The following is a 10,717-nucleotide window of genomic DNA, read 5'->3' on the forward strand; positions in this document are numbered from 1 at the left end:
GCCATTTCTCCGCGCAATTTTCCAGCCTATCTATATCCTGCTGTATTGCCCGACAATGTTCATCGCTATCCGCAAGTCCAGCCATCTTCGTGTCATCCGCAAACTTGCTGATAACACCAGTTACACCTTCTTCGAAATCATTTATATATGTCACAAATAGCAGAGGTCCCAGTACAGAGCCCTGCGGAACACCACTGGTCATGATGTGGAGATGCCGGCGTTGGACTGGGGTAAACACAGTAAGAAGTTTAACAACACCAGGTTAAAGTCCAACAGGTTTATTTGGTAGCAAAAGCCACACAAGCTTTCGAGGCTCTGAGCCCCTTCTTCAGGTGAGTGGGAATTCTGTTCACAAACAGAACTTATAAGACACAGACTCAATTTACATGAATAATGGTTGGAATGCGAATACTTACAACTAATCCAGTCTTTAAGAAACAAAACAATGGGAGTGGAGAGAGCATCAAGACAGGCTAAAAAGATGTGTATTGTCTCCACTGGTCACCACTGGTCACCACTGGTCACAGACCTCCAGCCGGAAAAAGACCCTTCGACCACTACCCTCTGTCTCCTATGGCAAAGCCAGTTCTCTACCCATCTAGCCACCTCTCCTTGTATCCCATGACCTTAACTTTCTTAACCAACCTGCCATGAGGGACTTTGTCAAATGCTTTCCTGAAATCCATATAGACGACATCCACGGCCCTTCCTTCATCAACCGTTTTTGTCACTTCCTCAAAAACTCCACCAAATTTGTAAGGCACGACCTCCCTCTTACAAAACCATGCTGTTTGTCACTAATGAGATTGTTCTGTTCTAAATGCGCATACATCCTGTCACTAAGAATCCTCTCCAACAACTTCCCTACCGCGGACGTCAAGCTCACTGGCCTATAAACACCCAACATTCGCTGTCCTCCAATCCTCAGGGACCTCACCTGTGTCCAACGAAGAGACAAAGATTTCCGTCAGAGGCCCAGCAATTACATCTGTTGTCTCCCTGAGCAGTCTAAGATAGATGCCATCAGGCCCTGGGGATTTGTCAGTTTTAATGTTACCTAAAAAACCTAACACTTCCTCCCTTGTAATGGACATTCTCTCTAACGGGTCAACACCTCTCTCTGAGACACTCCCAGTCAACAAGTCCCTCTCCTTTGTGAATACCGGTGCAAAGTATTCATTTAAGATCTCCCCTATTCCCTTGGATTCTAAGCATAATTCCCCTCCTTTGTCCCTGAGAGATCTGACTTTTTCCCTGTCAACTCTTTTGTTCCTAACATATGAATAAAATGCCTTAGGATTCTCCTTAATCCTATCTGCCAAGAACATAGAGGAGTGTGAGGCAATGCATTTAGGAAAATCAAACAGTCACAGGGAACACACAGTAAATGGGAATAGACTCAGTATAGATGAAGTGAGGGATCTTGGCGTACAGTACACAGGTCCCTAAAGGCAGCAGTTCAAGTAGACAAGATTGTAAAGAAGGCAGATGGAATGCTCTCCCTCATTGATAGAGGTATAGAATATAAACGTAAGGATTTGATTTATTATTGTCACATGTATTAGCATACAGTGAAAAGTATTGTTTCTTGTGCGCTATATAGACAAAGCATACCATTCATAGAGAAGGAAAGGATAGAGTGCAGAATGTAGTGTTACAGTCATAGCTAGGGTATAGAAAAAGATCAACTTAATGCGAGGTAATGTGAGGTAAGTCCATTCAAAAATCTGATGGCAGCAGGGAAGAAGCTGTTCTTGAGTCGGTTGGTACGTGACCTCAGACTTTTGTATCTTTTTCCCAATGGAAGAAGGTGGAAGAAAGAATGTCCGGGGTGCGTGGGGTCCTTAATTATGCTGGCTGCTTTGCCGAGGCAGCGGGAAGTGTAGACAGAGTCAATGGATGGGAGGCTAGTTTGTGAGTTGGATTGGGCTACATTCACTACCCTTTGTAATTCCTTGCGGTCTTGGGCAGAGCAGGAGCCATACCAAGCTGTGATACAACCAGAAAGAATGCTTTCCATGGTGCACCTGTAAAAGTTGGTGAGAGTCATAGTTGACATGCCAAATTTCCTCTGTCTTCTGAGAAAGTAAAGGCATTAGAGGGCTTTCTTAACTATCGTGTCAGCATTGGGGGACCAGGACCAGTTGTTGTTGATCTAGACACCTAACAACTTGAAGCTCTCGCCCATTTCTACTTCGTCCCCATTGACATAGACAGGGACTTGTTCTCCACTATGCTTTCTGAAGTCGATGACTATCTCCTTCGTTTTGTTGACATTGAGGGAGAGATTATTGTTGCCGCACCAGTTCACCAGAATCTCTGTCTCATTCCTGTACTCTGTCTCGTCATTGTCTGAGATCCGACCCACTACGGTGGTGTCATCAGCAAACTTGAAAATTAAATTGGAGGGGGAATTGAATTGTATAAAACACTGGTGAGGCCACAACTGGAGTACTGTGTACAGTTCTGGTCACCACATTACAGGAAGGACATAATTGTCTGGAGAGAGTGCAGAGGAGGTTTACAATAATGTTGCCAGGGCTGGAAAGGTGTAGCTATGAGGAGAGATTGAATATGTTGGGGTTGTTCACTTGGAACAAAGAAGGCTGAGGGGTGACATGATTGAGGTGGACATGACAGATGTAGAGGTCAGGGATAGGTGTGTGAATGCTCTTGAGAATGTCAATATATCAAAGGAGAAAGTGTTGAGTATCCTAAATTGCATCAAGACCCCGGGACGGATGGGATCGATCCCAGGTTACTGCAGGAGGCAAGGGGAGAAATAGCTGGGGCCTTAACAGGTATCTTCACATTCTCTTTGACCACATTCATGAGAACAGCAGCAGTAATTTTTGATTGTCTAACTAATATTTTGCTTTTAATCTAACAACCAATAGAGGGAGGGAGATGCCAATTGGCAGGGGTGTGTGCTATTCTTGCGAGATGTGGGATATCATGGACACTTCAAGTATCCCTGAATTCTACATCTTGGGAAGTGTATCCAGTTGCAGATGCTCACCAAACGCATGGATCGGTTAGAGCAGCAGCTGGAGGCACTGAGGAGCACACAATTGGCTGAAATTGTTACAGATAATAGCTACAGACTTGTGGTCACTCCCAAGGTGCAGGAAGATAGATGAGTGACCACCAGATAGGGTAGGCAGTCAGTGCAGGGGTGTCCTATGGCAGTCCCCCTATCTAACACGCATGCAGTTTTGGATACTGATGAAGAGGAAGTTCCATCAGGGAACAGCAACAGCAGTGGCCAGAGCGAAGGCTTCATGGCAAGTCCTGCTGCACAGAGGGAGGGTACAAAGCGTAACATAGCAATAGTGATAGGAAATTCAATAGTCAGGGGCACAGATAGGCGCTTCTGTGTCTGTGAAAGGGACTCCAGGATGGTAGTTTGCCTCCCTTGGTGCCAGGATCCTGGATGTTTCTGGGCGGGTACAAAGCATCCTAAAACGGGAGGGAAATCAGACAGATGTCATTGTCCACACTGGCACGAATGACATGGGTAGAAAGAGTAGCGAGGTCCTGCAATTTAGGGAGTTAGGTAGAAGATTAAAAAGCAGGACCTCTCCCGTAGTAATCTCAGGATTACTCCCTGTGCCACATGCAAGTGAGGCTAGGAACAGGGAGATAGTGCAGCTGAACACATGGATAAAGAACTGGTACAGGAGGGGGGGGCTTCAGATTTGTGAATCATTGGGATGTCTTCCAGGGATGGTGTGGCCTGCACAAGATGGACAGGTTGCACCTGAACTGGAGAGACACCAATATCCTGGCTGGGCGGTTTGTTAGTGTGGTTCAAAGAGTCATAGATTAGTGGGAACCTAGAGGATTGGGAAATTGTTAAAGGTCAACAGAAAGCCACGGAAAAAGCTATAAAGAAAAGTAAGATGGATTATGAGAGTAAATTAGCTCAGAATATAAAAACAGATAGCAAAGGTTTCTACAAATATATAAAATGAAAAAGAGTGGCGAAAGTAAACATTGGTCCTTTAGAGGATGAGAAGGGGGATGTAATAACTGGAAATGAGAAAATGGCTGAGGCATTGAACAGGTATTTTGTGTTGGTCTTCACAGTGGAAGACACAAAGACACAAGAGTAGGGACAACCCTGGTAATTATAGACCGGTGAGCCTTACTTCTATTGTGGGCAAAGTATTAAGAACAAAGAACAAAGAACAGTACAGCACAGGAAACAGGCCCTTCGGCCCTCCAAGCCTGTGCCGCTCATTGGTCCAACTAGACCAATCGTTTGTATCCCTCCATTCCCAGGCTGCTCATGTGACTATCCAGGTAAGTCTTAAAAGATGTCAGCGTGCCTGCCTCCACCACCCTACTTGGCAGCGCATTCCAGGCCCGCACCACCCTCTGTGTAAAAAACGTCCCTCTGATATCTGAGTTATACTTCGCCCCTCTCACCTTGAGCCCGTGACCCCTCGTGATCGTCACCTCCAACCTGGGAAAAAGCTTCCCACCGTTCACCCTATCTATACCCTTCATAATCTTGTACACCTCTATTAGATCTCCCCTCATTCTCCGTCTTTCCAGGGAGAACAACCCCAGTTTACCCAATCTCTCCTCATAGATAAGACCCTCCATACCAGGCAACATCCTGGTAAACCTTCTCTGCACTCTCTCTAACGCCTCCACGTCTTTCTGGTAGTGCGGCGACCAGAACTGGACGCAGTACTCCAAATGTGGCCTAACCAGCGTTCTATACAGCTGCATCATCAGACTCCAGCTTTTATACTCTATACCCCGTCCTATACAGGCAAGCATACCATATGCCTTCTTCACCACCTTCTCCACCTGTGTTGCCACCTTAAAGGATTTGTGGGCTTGCACACCTAGGTCCCTCTGTGTTTCTATACTCCTGATGACTCTGCCATTTATTGTATAACTCCTCCCTACATTATTTCTTCCAAAATGCATCACTTCGCATTGATCCGGATTAAACTCCATCTGCCACCTCTCCGCCCAATTTTCCAGCCTATCTATATCCTGCTGTATTGCCCGACAATGCTCTTCGCTATCCGCAAGTCCAGCCATCTTCGTGTCATCCGCAAACTTGCTGATTACACCAGTTACACCTTCTTCCAAATCATTTATATATATCACAAATAGCAGAGGCCCCAGTACAGAGCCCTGCGGAACACCACTGGTCACAGACCTCCAGCCGGAAAAAGACCCTTCGACCACTACCCTCTGTCTCCTATGGCCAAGCCAGTTCTCCACCCATCTAGCCACTTCTCCTTGTATCCCATGAGCCTTGACCTTCTTAACCAACCTGCCATGTGGGACTTTGTCAAATGCCTTACTGAAATCCATATAGACGACATCCACGGCCCTTCCTTCATCAACCGTTTTTGTCACTTCCTCAAAAAACTCCACCAAATTTGTAAGGCACGACCTCCCTCTTACAAAACCATGCTGTCTGTCACTAATGAGATTGTTCCGTTCTAAATGCACATACATCCTGTCTCTAAGAATCCTCTCCAACAACTTCCCTACCACGGACGTCAAGCTCACCGGCCTATAATTTCCTGGGTTATCCCTGCTACCCTTCTTAAACAACGGGACCACATTCGCTATCCTCCAATCCTCAGGGACCTCACCCGTGTCCAAAGAAGCGGCAAAGATTTCCGTCAGAGGCCCAGCAATTTCATCTCTCGTCTCCCTGAGCAGTCGAGGATAGATGCCATCAGGCCCTGGGGCTTTGTCAGTTTTAATGTTCCCTAAAAAACCTAACACTTCCTCTCTTGTAATGGAGATTTTCTCTAACGGGTCAACACCTCCCTCCGAGACACTCCCGGTTAACACGCCCCTCTCCTTCGTGAATACCGATGCAAAGTATAGATTTAGGATCTCCCCTATTCCCTTGGGTTCTAAGCAGAATTCCCCTCCTTTGTCCCTGAGAGGTCCGATTTTCTCCCTGACAACTCTTTTGTTCCTAACGTATGAATAGAATGCCTTAGGATTCTCCTTAATCCTGCCTGCCAAGAACATTTCGTGACCTCTTTTTGCCCTTCTAACTCCCCGTTTGAGTTCTTTCCTACTCTCTCTGTATTCCTCCAGAGCTCCATCTGTTTCCAGTTGCCTGGACTCCTTGGAAAGGATTATAAGAGATAGGATTTATAATCACCTAGAAAGGAATAATTTGATTAGGGATAGTCAGCACGGTTTTGTGAAGGGTAGGTCGTGCCTCACAAACCTTATTGAGTTCTTTGAGAAGGTGACCAAAGAGGTGGATGAGGGTAAAGCGGTTGATGTGGTGTATATGGATTTCAGCAAAGCGTTTGATAAGGTTCCCCATGGTAAGCTTCTGCAGAAAATACGGACACATGGGATTGAGGGTGATTTAGTGGTTTGGATCAGGAATTGGCTCGCTGTAAGAAAACAAAGGGTGGTAGTTGATGGGAAATATTCATCCTGGAGTTCAGTTACTAGTGGTGTACTGCAAGGATCTGTTTTGGGGCCACTGCTGTTTGTCATTTTTATTAATGACTTGGATGAGGGCGTGGAAGGATGGATTAGTAAATTTGCGGATGACCATAAGACCATAAGACCATAAGACATAGGAGCGGAAGTAAGGCCATTCGGCCCATCGAGTCCATTCCACCATTCAATCATGGTTGATTTCAACTCCATTTACCCGCTCTCTCCCCATAGCCCTTAATTCCTCGAGAAATCAAGAATTTATCAATTTCTGTCTTGAAGACGCTCAACGTCTCGGCCTCCACAGCCCTCTGTGGCAATGAATTCCACAGACCCACCACTCTCTGGCTGAAGAAATTTCTCCTCATCTCTGTTCTAAAGTGACTCCCTTTTATTCTAAGGCTGTGCCCCCGCGTCCTAGTCTCCCCTGTTAATGGAAACAACTTCCCTACGTCCATCCTATCTAAGCCGTTCATTATCTTGTAAGTTTCTATCAGATCTCCCCTCAACCTCCTAAACTCCAATGAATATAATCCCACGATCCTCAGACGTTCATCGTATGTCAGGCCTACCATTCCTGGGATCATCCGTGTGAATCTCCGCTGGACCCGCTCCAGTGCCAGTATGTCCTTCCTGAGGTGTGGGGCCCAAAATTGCTCACAGTACTCCAAATGGGGCCTAACCAGTGCTTTATAAAGCCTCAGAAGTACATCCCTGCTTTTGTATTCCAAGCCTCTTGAGATAAATGACAACATTACATTTGACACTAAAGTCGGTGGAGTTGTAGACAGTGTGGAGGGAAGTGGCAGGTTACAGAGGGACATAGATAAGCTGCAGAGCTGGGCTGAGAGGTGGCAAATGGAGTTTAATGCGGAAAAATGTGAGGTGATTCACTTTGGAAGGAGTAACAGGAATACAGAGTACTGGGCTAATGGTAAGATACTTGGTAGTGTGGATGAACAGAGGGATCTGGGTGTCCATGTGCATAGATCCCTGAAAGTTGGCACCCAGGTTGATAGGGTTGTTAAGAAGGCGTACGGTGTGTTAGCTTTTATTGGTAGAGGGATTGAGTTTCGGAGCCAGGAGGTCATGCTGCAACTGTACAAAACTCTGGTGCGGCCGCACTTGGAGTATTGCGTACAGTTCTGGTCGCCGTATTAGAGGAAAGATGTGGAAGTGTTGGAAAGGGTGCAGAGGAGATTTACCAGGATGTTGCCTGGTATGGTGGGAAAATCGTATGAGGAAAGGCTGAGGGGCTTGAGGTTGTTTTCCTTAGAGAGGAGAAGGTTAAGAAGTGACTTAATAGAGGCATACAAGATGATCAGAGGATTAGGTAGGGTGGATAGTGAGAGCCTTTTTCCTCGGATGGTGTTGGCTAGCACGAGGGGACATAGCTTTAAATTGAGGGGTGAGAGATATAGGACAGATGTTAGAGGTAGGTTCTTTACTCAGAGAGTAGTAAGGGCGTGGAATGCCCTGCCTGCAGCAGTGGTGGACTCGTCAACGTTGAAAGCGTTCAAGTGGTTATTGGATAAACATATGGATGATATTGGAATAGTGTAGATTAGAGGGGCTTTAGATTGGTACCACTGGTCGGCACAACATCGAGGGCCGAAGGGCCTGTACCGCGCTGTAATGTTCTATGTTCTATGTTCTAACATGCCAAAAATTGATGACAGGAAGGCTAAGGCAGGTGAGAACCTAACAAAGAACAAAGGACAAAGAAAATTACAGCACAGGAACAGGCCCTTCGGCCCTCCAAGCCTGCACCGACCATGCTGCCTGACTGAACTAAAACCCCCAACCCTTCCAGGGACCATATCCCTCTATTCCCATCCTATTCATGTGTTTGTCAAGACGCCCCTTAAAAGTCACAACCGTATCCACTTCCACTACCTCCCCCGGCAATGAATTCCAGGCACCCACTACTCTCTGTGTGTAAAAAATCTGCCTCGTACATCTCCTTTAAACATTGCCCCTCGCACCTTAAACCTGTGCCCCCGAGTAATTGACTCTTCCACCCTGGGAAAAAGCTTCTGACTATCCACTCTGTCCATGCCTCTCATAATCTTGTAGACTATCATTATCACGAAAGAGGTAGTGTTGGGCAAGTTAATGGGGCTGAAGGTAGACAAGTCTCCTGGTCCTGATGGAATGCACCCCAGGGTACTAAAAGAGATGGCGGGAGAAATAGCAAATACACTAGTGGTAATTTACCAAAATTTGCTGGACTCTGGGGTGGTTCCTGCAGATTGGAAAACAGCAAATGTGATGCCACTGTTTAAAAAAGGAGGTAGAACAAAGAACAAAGAACAGTACAGCACAGGAAACAGGCCCTTCGGCCCTCCAAGCCTGTGCCGCTCCTTGGTCCAACTAGACCAATCGTTTGTATCCCTCCATTCCCAGGCTGCTCATGTGACTATCCAGGTAAGTCTTAAACGATGCCAGCGTGCCTGCCTCCACCACCCTACTTGGCAGCGCATTCCAGGCCCCCACCACCCTCTGTGTAAAAAACGTTCCTCTGATGTCTGAGTTATACTTCGCCCCTCTCAGCTTGAGCCCGTGACCCCTCGTGATCGTCACCTCCGACCTGGGAAAAAGCTTCCCACTGTTCACCCTATCTATACCCTTCATAATCTTGTATACCTCTATTAGATCTCCCCTCATTCTCCGTCTTTCCAAGGAGACAAAAGGCGGGTAACTATAGGCCAGTTAGCTTAACTTCTGTAGGAGGGAAAATGCTTGGATCTATCATCAAGGAAGAAATAGCGAGACATCTGGATATAAATTGTCCCATTGGGACATCTGGATATAAATTGTCCCATTGATAAGACGCAGCATGGGTTCATGAAGGGAAGGTTTGGTGGAATTCTTTGAGAACATTACATGTGCAGTGGACAATGGGGAACCTGTGGATGTAGACTGCTGTGCAGAGGGACCTGGGTGTCCTGTTGCATGAATCACAAAAAGTTGGTTTGCAGGTGCGGCAGGTAATTAAGAAGGCAAATGGAATTTTGTCCTTTATTGCAGAGGGATGGAGTTTAAAAACAGCGAGGTTATGTTACAGCTGTATAGGATGCTGGTGAGGCCACACCTGGAGTACTGTGTATAGTTTTGGTCTCCTCACTTGAGAAAGGATATACTGGCACTGGAGGGGGCGCAGAGGAGATTCACAAGATTGATTCCGGAGTTGAGAGGGTTGGCTTATGAGGAGAGACTGAGTAGACTGAGGCTATACTCATTGGAATTCAGAAGAATGAGGGGAGATCTTATAGGAACATATAAGATTATGAAGGGAATAGATAAGATAGAAGCAGGGAAGTTGTTTCCACTGGCAGGTGAAACTAGAACTAGGGGGCATAGCCTCAAAATAAGGGGAAGCAGATTTAGGACTGAGTTGAGGAGGAACTTCCACACACAAAGGGTTGTGAATCTGTGGAATTCCCTGCCCAGTGAAGCAGTTGAGGCTACCTCATTGAATGTTTTTAAGGCAAGGATAGATAAATTTTTGAACAGTAAAGGAATTAAGAGTTATGGTGAGCGGGCGGGTCAAGTGGAGCTGAGTCCACAAAAAGATCAGCCATGATCTTATTGAATGGTGGAGCAGGCTCGAGGGGCCAGATGGCCTACAAGTCCCGGTAGCATCCTAGTAAATGTTTTCTGCACTCTTTCCAGTTTAATAATATCCTTTCTATAATAAGGTGACCAGAACTGTACACAGTATTCTAAGTGTGGCCTTACCAATGTCTTGTACAACTTCAAGAAGACATTCCAACTCCTGTATTCAATGTTCTGACCGATGAAACCAAGCATGCCGAATGCCTTCTTCACCAGCCTGTCCACCTGTGACTCCACTTTCAAGGAGCTATGAACCTGTACCCCTAGATCTCTTTGTTCTATAACTTTCCCCAACGCCCTATCATTAACTGAGTAAGTCCTGCCCTGGTTCGATCTACCAAAATGCATCACCTCACATTTATCTAAATTAAACTCCATTTGCCATTCGTCAGCCCACTGGCCCAATTGATCTACGTTATCCTAGATAACCTTCTTCACTGTCCATTGTGCCACCAATCTTGGGTGTCATCTGCAAACTTACTAACCATGCCTCCTCTCTGCTCATCCAAATCATTAATATAAATGACAAATAACAGTGGGCCCAAAACTGATCCGTGAGGCACACCACTGGTCACAGGCCTCCAGTGGTGGCATTGGAGGCAGTTCAGAGGAGGTTCACCAGATTGATTCCGGGGATGAAGGGGTTGACGTA

General features: G+C 46.2%; 1 protein-coding gene across 1 annotated transcript in view; it reads right to left on the minus strand.

Moving 5' to 3' along the window:
• The window catches only part of LOC144499967 (protocadherin-16-like), a 502,287-nt gene that overhangs the window by 353,738 nt on the left and 137,832 nt on the right, over positions 1 to 10,717 (minus strand). The window lies entirely within an intron of this gene.

Source organism: Mustelus asterias, chromosome 10 (assembly GCF_964213995.1).
Source record: "Mustelus asterias chromosome 10, sMusAst1.hap1.1, whole genome shotgun sequence".
NCBI lineage: Eukaryota > Metazoa > Chordata > Chondrichthyes > Carcharhiniformes > Triakidae > Mustelus > Mustelus asterias.